The sequence below is a fragment of the Portunus trituberculatus genome, chromosome 30 (genome assembly GCF_017591435.1).
Source record: "Portunus trituberculatus isolate SZX2019 chromosome 30, ASM1759143v1, whole genome shotgun sequence".
Classification (NCBI taxonomy): domain Eukaryota; kingdom Metazoa; phylum Arthropoda; class Malacostraca; order Decapoda; family Portunidae; genus Portunus; species Portunus trituberculatus.
This window is the reverse complement of record NC_059284.1, coordinates 12,067,750-12,075,249: the sequence shown is the minus strand read 5'-3', so window position 1 is coordinate 12,075,249 and position 7,500 is coordinate 12,067,750. Positions and strand designations below refer to the sequence as shown.

The 7,500-nt window shown below is 44.6% G+C and overlaps 2 protein-coding genes across 3 annotated transcripts in view; both read left to right on the top strand.

Annotated features, from left to right (window-relative positions):
* Positions 1-7,500, top strand: part of LOC123510817 (serine/threonine-protein kinase VRK1-like) — a 34,314-nt gene that overhangs the window by 4,322 nt on the left and 22,492 nt on the right. Inside the window, exon 2 of one of the 2 annotated variants that reach the window (XM_045266234.1) lies at positions 1,893-1,966. The exons of the other annotated variant lie outside the window; for it this stretch is intronic. The gene's annotated coding sequence lies outside the window, so the exon portion shown is untranslated. The remainder of the gene's footprint in view (positions 1-1,892; positions 1,967-7,500) is intronic. 2 annotated transcript variants of the gene reach the window in all.
* The window catches only part of LOC123510815 (CSC1-like protein 2), a 42,485-nt gene that overhangs the window by 32,697 nt on the left and 2,288 nt on the right, over positions 1-7,500 (top strand). The gene's annotated exons all lie outside the window — the stretch shown is intronic.

Genomic DNA, 7,500 nt, shown 5'->3' with positions numbered 1-7,500 from the left:
TTTTTTTCTTTTTTCATCTATCTGTCTATCGGGTCTATTTTTCCTCCTTTTTTCTTTTCTTTCTATCTATCTATCTAGTATCTCTCTCTCTCTCTCTCTCTCTCTCTCTCTCTCTCTCTCTCTCTCTCTCTCTCTCTCTATATATATATATATATATATATATATATATATATATATATATATATATATATATATATATATATATATATATATATATATATATATATATATATATATATATATATTTCTTTCTTCCTTCCTTCCTTCCTTCCTGCATTTCTTTCCATGTGTATCTTTTTATCTACTACTGTATATGACAATCAGTCTGTTTATCAACGTGCACCAGGGAAACCACACACACACACACACACACACACACACACACACACACACACACACACACACACACACACACACACACACACACAGGAAAGACTAAAGGCTATGGATCTACCAACCCTGGAACAAAGAAGGGAGAGAGGAGACCTGATACAAGTTTTTAAATTGATCAACGGAATGGACCAAGTGGATAATGAGAGAAGAATATGACATCCGAAGCACAAGATCGCATAGTAAAAAGCTGAGAAAAGGAAGATGTCTGAGAGATGTTAAAAAATATAGTTTCCGCAAAGATGTATTGAGACGTGGAACAGTTTAAATGAAGAAGTAGTGTCTGCAACGAGTGTGCATACTGTTAAAGTAAGATTGGATAAGTGTAGATATGGAGACGGGGCCACACGAGCATAAAGCCCAGGCCCTGTAAAACTACAACTAGGTAAACACACACACACACACACACACACACACACACACACACACACACACACACACACACACACTAATAATAGGAAAGGAAGTCGCTGCGTAGAAGAGGGAGGAAGACCGTCGAGGGGGAACCAGGATAAGAGATGTGGGGCATGGTGGGGAGTTTTATATGTGGCCGGGCTAGGATATGCTTGTGTGATGACGTCAAAAGCATGTATACAGCGTTTTGCAAGCATGGGTACGAATGGTACGTTTGTGGGGCGGGTGATGGGGTGAAGGAAGTAGGTTTTGGTGGGGGTGGTGTTGAGGGGACGCGTGTGTGCATGTGTGGGAGTGTGCGCGCGTTAGGGTAACTTATGTGTGTTTGAGTGAGTTTATACAAGATAGGTAAATGATTCTCTCTCTCTCTCTCTCTCTCTCTCTCTCTCTCTCTCTCTCTCTCTCTCTCTCTCTGAAATTGCTACTTGTTACCTGCCTGGCCTCACCTGCACATTAATCAGCGACAGGTATTTCTTCCCGGATATTCCTGTCTTACTTTGCTGTTGTTGTTGTTGTTGTGGTGGTGGTGGTGGTGGTGGTGGTGGTGTATGTGTGATCTTTTACAGGTATATTTTCTCATCTCTTCCTGTCTTGTTCTTATTCGTGTTCTTCTGTTGTTGTATTTGTCTTCATTCTTGTTCTTGTTTTTTTCTTTATGTATCATCAGCATCATTATCTTTTTCTTTTCTTTTCTTTTTCCTTGGTTTCTTTTCATCTTCATCCTTCCCGTCAGTGTTCATGTTCTTCTTCCGCCTTTTTGCCCTCGTCCTTGTGGTTCTCCTCGTCTTCCCAAGTTCTCAAGAGATTAAGTGAAATCCTTAACTGGAAAGGCATGTTTTTTTTACGTAACAACATGTTTTTACTGCCATGACTCATAAACTTGGTTACGTAACACACACACACACACACACACACACACACACACACACACACACACACACACACACACACACACACACGTATACTTGTTCATCTGTAACACTACGAAGAGGAAAGACTACTACTACTACTACTACTACTACTACTACTACTACTACTACTACTACTACTACTACTACTACTACTACTACTACTACTCTCTCCCACAGGTGTGTTTACTACCTGGGTGGCGCGATGGTGTCATGGATTGGTGAGCTGTGGTGATTGCATGACATGTGTTGTGGTGAGTGAGGAAAGAAAGGTTGTGTTGCGTTATGGCTTACTTCATGACTCTCTCTCTCTCTCTCTCTCTCTCTCTCTCTCTCTCTCTCTCTCTCTCTCTCTCTCTCTGATCATTACACCGGCAAGCTCTTTATGTTCGCCACACACACACACACACACACACACACACACACACACACACACACACACACACACTGTAATGGTTATGTCCCGACGGTGTGTGTGTGTGTGTGTGTGTGTGTGTGTGCGTGCGTGTGCGTGTGTGTGTGTGTGTGTGTGTGTGTGTGTGTGTGTGTGTGTGTGTGTGTGTGTGTGTGTGTGTGAAAGTTATATCCCAAAAACATAAACCATTCAAATTTACTAGTCAATCATGTTTTTTTTTTTTTTTTCATATAAGGAGGAAGAGGAAGAGGGGGAGGAAAAGTAGTAAATATTCAAGACTTAAAATATATTCTGAAGATGTACCGTTAGAGAGAGAGAGAGAGAGAGAGAGAGAGAGAGAGAGAGAGAGAGAGAGAGAGAGAGAGATTTGTTATTGATGCAGGATGCGAGTTTAGGTACGATGTGTTTAGTATGAGAGAGAGAGAGAGAGAGAGAGAGAGAGAGAGAGAGAGAGAGAGAGAGAGAGAGAATGATAGGGGAATAACTGTGTGTGTGTGTGTGTGTGTGTGTGTGTGTGTGTGTGTGTGTGTGTGTGTGTGTGTGTGTGTGTGTGACTCACCTCCCCCCCTCCCTCAGCAGCCCTTGGCCTTGTATAGTAGCGCAATCACACACACACACACACACACACACCAGTAGCAACAAGAAGTGAAATAGTGTTATATAATCCAGGTAGTAGTAGTAGTAGTAGTAGTAGTAGTAGTAGTAGTAGCAGCAGCAGTAGTAGTAGAAGTAGTAGCAGCAGGCAAGTTAGGATATCTGGAGGTAGGAATGTTGGGGAGGGTGTGTTGGGTTGTGGTGGTGGGGAGGGGGGCGTTGTCCAGTAATGGTAGTGGCAATAACCAGTCTGAGTAAAGGTGGGTCGGCAGGGTGAGATGAGGGGAGGTGGTCAGTCCAATTAAGGCTGGGACTGACTAGTGGGGGCATATGTTTTGTTAATGGGTGCATGGACGTGTTGTGAAGTGTGTGGGTGTGTCTGTGTGTGTCTGTGTCCTGAGGTGTTAGTGTGAAGAGGACTGGATGGTATTGTCTTGTTGGGTAAGGTGGTTTGTGTGGGGTTTGACTATTGCTAACAACTATGACACCTTGTTTTATCAATGTGGGAGAGCATGAGAGAGTATTGTTCTCTTGTAGGTGTAGGTGGTGTAGCTGCTGCTCTCTCACCACGACTATTTTAAAAGGCCACAAAATTAATCAACTGGGTTCTTAAGAGTGTTTCGCCTATTATTAATGCAGAAATAGTGTTAATCTCTCACAAGAACAATAGAAGCGTCTTTACAAACTCGTGTTCCTTCTAGTAGTGTTCTGAAACAGGTTCAGCGTAGAAGCGTCTTAAGAATATGGGTCTAAGGACTGCGATGTTTGTTGATTTTGGTGGTGTGGGTACGCGTTGGGATTAACCTGATCTCTAAGGACTGTGTGACGCATGTTTAGGAAGGGGAGAGAGAGAGAGAGAGAGAGAGAGAGAGAGAGAGAGAGAGAGTGCATTGTTCTCTTGTGTCGGGATATTTAGTGTGATGGGATTAACTGTTGCTAATGACATGACTCTTACTTCTTTATATTGATTAACTGATGAACTCTATTACGCAAGAAACAATACACCTGCAACCACGAAATGTCTAAAATGTATCTCCTTTTTTAGCGAGTGTCAAATATATACCTAAAGCTTACTACAGACCATTATATTATTGAGACTACCTATTTCAGTTAAATAAGGATGAAACCAGTCACTGAAAAAAAAAAAATGTGACTATTCCATTACTTCCTTTCCCATCACTGGTCTCTTCAATCTGAACTTTCATCTGGCCATTATATTGATCACAAGGAGTCAGCGTATTTCGTTTGAACCAAGAATAAAAGCAACCGCTGAAAAATTACGACCACTCAATCACTTGCTGACACTGGTGCCTTTGAAGTTATACTGTGAACTTCTACGTGACATTAACCGTAAAAAGACTCCACATACTATTACTTTTATTTATTTATTGTATACATTTCCTAGAATAAACGCGAAACTCATAAAAAGGTAGAGAAGAGGCTAGTGAATCATCTCGAATAAAGGAGAAAGAAAACACCAAATTGCAGGAATTTGAGAAAATAGTAGTGTTTTGTGTGTATTAAGAGTTTTTGTTGTGTATGGGAGTGGAGGAAGCGTTGTGTTGCGTCGCGGTGTTAATAAGCGAAACATACGCGACTATTAACACGAAGGCTAGTAATAAAGGAGTGTTTCTTCTTGCGTATATAGGAATGAGGATTGTCTATGCATGATGTATGGTTGTGTGTTGCTATAGTAGTAGATACCTAAGAAATACTGGCTCAACACAGCTTGCGGTATAGTGGAATTGGTGGTGTAAATGACAGCAACAGGAGAGCCGGTGACTCGCTGAGCGCCGCCCTTCCTGTCTTATATAAGGTCCTTTGTGTGGCGGCTTTCAGGGTACATTTGGCGCCACTGTGTCGGCGGGAAGGGAGAGCAGGGAGGGACTAGAGGGGGGTCACAAGGGGGAATAGGGGCTGCCGATGTGGGGTGAGCAGCAGGAACTAAGCGGAAGGGAAGCGTGTTGGAGGGAAGGTATAGTCACGTGATGAAGTAAAGGTTGGCCTTGTAGCAGAGCCTAGGTGGTGGTGGAAGGAAGGCGTGTAGCGGGAGGGAGAATGGGCGGGGGAAGCGGCCTGCACGGTATGTCGATAAGTCGTGTGGAGGCAGGTTGGCAGGGAGATGTGTACCCGGGCAGTGCCAGCTAAAGGTGATGCATGATGGCGACTCTGAAGCCTCCTGTGATGGGAGAGAAGCGATCACCACCCAAGGCGCCCTGCTGCATGGTGCTACGTGACGGCTCGTCCTCTGGAAAGCAGGGAAAGGGTGTCCGGGATCAATGAGGGAGTTAGGGAGGCGGGGGGCGGCTTTGGCGTGTGGAGGCTGGTGGTGGTGGAGGGTGGCGGACCGGCCGGCGCGGGCTGCCTGCCTCGGGGTGACAAGGTACAAAGTGTGTTACATTCCACTTGAGAAAAACTTCGCTTGGGCCATCATGGACTTGGTTGATGGCCATGTCAGGGCAGAGCAAGACATAAGTGCGTGACACTCCTCTGTGAGAGTCTGGGCGCCTGGCAAGATGATGGCACTGGCGTACGTGAGGGTGTCCGTCTGGCAGTGGCGTTGCTGAGCGTGACGTCACCACCGAGGAGGAAAGGACTGCCCGTCACCCCAGCCTGCAGCAACAAGAACACAGCTGTTGCCTTATTATTGCCAGCCACTCGTGGGAAGAACAATTAAAAGAGAAACTTTGCCTGGAAGGACCATATTAGTAACACGAAACATTCACCCACCGCCTCGCCATGTATTTCCTTCCTTGTGACTTACTAAACCTTGCATGCCACCACGGCACTGATCACACTAAGCAAATAGAGCCCGGGGGAGGAGTGATGTACGTAAAGGGGAGAGCCAGAGCAACAAACGAGGCAGCGGTGGATAGTGGTGGCAGCGTTCAATCACAGGAAGGGAGCAAGGAAAAAGTAGTGAGCGGGGAACGCCACCACGACCATCATTATCCTACCATGGCCGTGAGGCAAGGCAAGGTCACTCACTGCGCCGCCCTCCTGCACGAATCCTCTTGTCACTAACCGCCGGAGTCAGACATGCTCCGAGATTACAAGACTTATGGCCTGTCATTATCCCTTGTTAGACCCAGAAAAGAAGGAAGAATTAAAAAAAAATTTTTATATATATATATATATATATATATATATATATATATATATATATATATATATATATATATATATTTTTTCGTTTTGCTTTACCTTCCAACATATCTGGATTACACGATGTTGCTTATGACAACTTATGTAAGGGCAAATAAGTAACCTGTTAGTTATTCCTCTGATTATATAATGCACAAGGATACTACACATACTACACTAGTACACGCACAAGTAGTTTAAATAATGAAAGTAACAAGGCATCAGAAACACGCACCAGCACCATAGATAAGGCTAGAGGACACGCCACCGTCACCGTCGCTATAATATTATAAAAGTATCAAAACCGGAAAGCGGCTACGATTTATATAAGCATCCTTGTACAGAGAACACGCATGAACACAGAGGAAGAACAAACATCAGTAGTCGAGAGAGAGAGAGAGAGAGAGAGAGAGAGAGAGAGACAAGCAAGCAGGCATTGCTAGATCCTCCACTCTCTCTCTCTCTCTCTCTCTCTCTGCTAAGTGGTCGATGTTATAGGACGCCGACCTCCACGTGTTGTGTGTGTGTGTGTGTGTGTTGCAAGGTACCGACTAGCACCACCACCACCACGCACCTGCTATCCACCCACCTGTAATTTATATCTTCCCCCCCTCCTCCTCCTCCTCCCTTCACTCGTTTCCTCCTTCACTTGGCGTGACTGGGAAGACCACCACCATCACCTCCTTATCCACCACCCCATCCTCCTCCTCCTCCTTATCGATCTTAGACGTTACCGACTTCTTGTTCTTGTTACTGTTTATGTGTGTGTGTGTGTGTGTGTGTGTGTGTGTGTGTGTAGGATACGGTCACGTGATTTAAGTTTGTTTTTTTCTTTTTTTCAGTAGTTTCATTTATTTATTTATTTTATTGGTGATGAATCAGGCTTCCCTTGCTTGGTCCTCCGCCACCACCATCACTGCCACCGTAGCCTAGCCTAGCCCAGCCACCTTCATCTATATATCCAGTCTGAGCCGGTTACGTTAGCTCTCTCTCTCTCTCTCTCTCTCTCTCTCTCTCTCTCTCTCTCTCTCTCTCTCTCTCATGACCGCCACGCCCGCACCTTACTTACCTTCTCTTTACCTTTTACCTCCTTCCCTCTGCCATCCCTTTCTCCTCCCCTCCTTCACTTCACCCCTCCACCTCTCCCTCTCCTCCACTCATCTCCCCCTCCAGTCTCCCTCCCTTTCCTCATCCCTACCATCCATATTCCCCATCCCTTGCTCTCTCATCCCCTCCCACGCAACTCCTCCTCCTCCTCCTTATACAATTCAACGCCATTTTGTGACCTGGGAACGGTGGAGCCATCTTAGCAAGGTGAGAGAGAGAGAGAGAGAGAGAGAGAGAGAGAGAGAGAGAGAGAGAGAGAGACGGGGGGAGGGGCAGTTTCGTGCTCTTGTTATCAGCATCATTATCATTTAATATCACATCTTCTTTTCTTCTTCTTCTTCTTCTTCTTCTTCTTATTATTATTATTATTATTGTTGTTATTATTGCAGTGTCATGAAGGATATTGAAGAATAGGATGGAGGGGATGGGGGAAGGAATATAATTGAAAGAAAGAATTAAAAGAAGATGGAACGAAGATTAAATGATAGGAATGAAAGAAAAGAAAGATGCTTGGATTATGATAAAGTG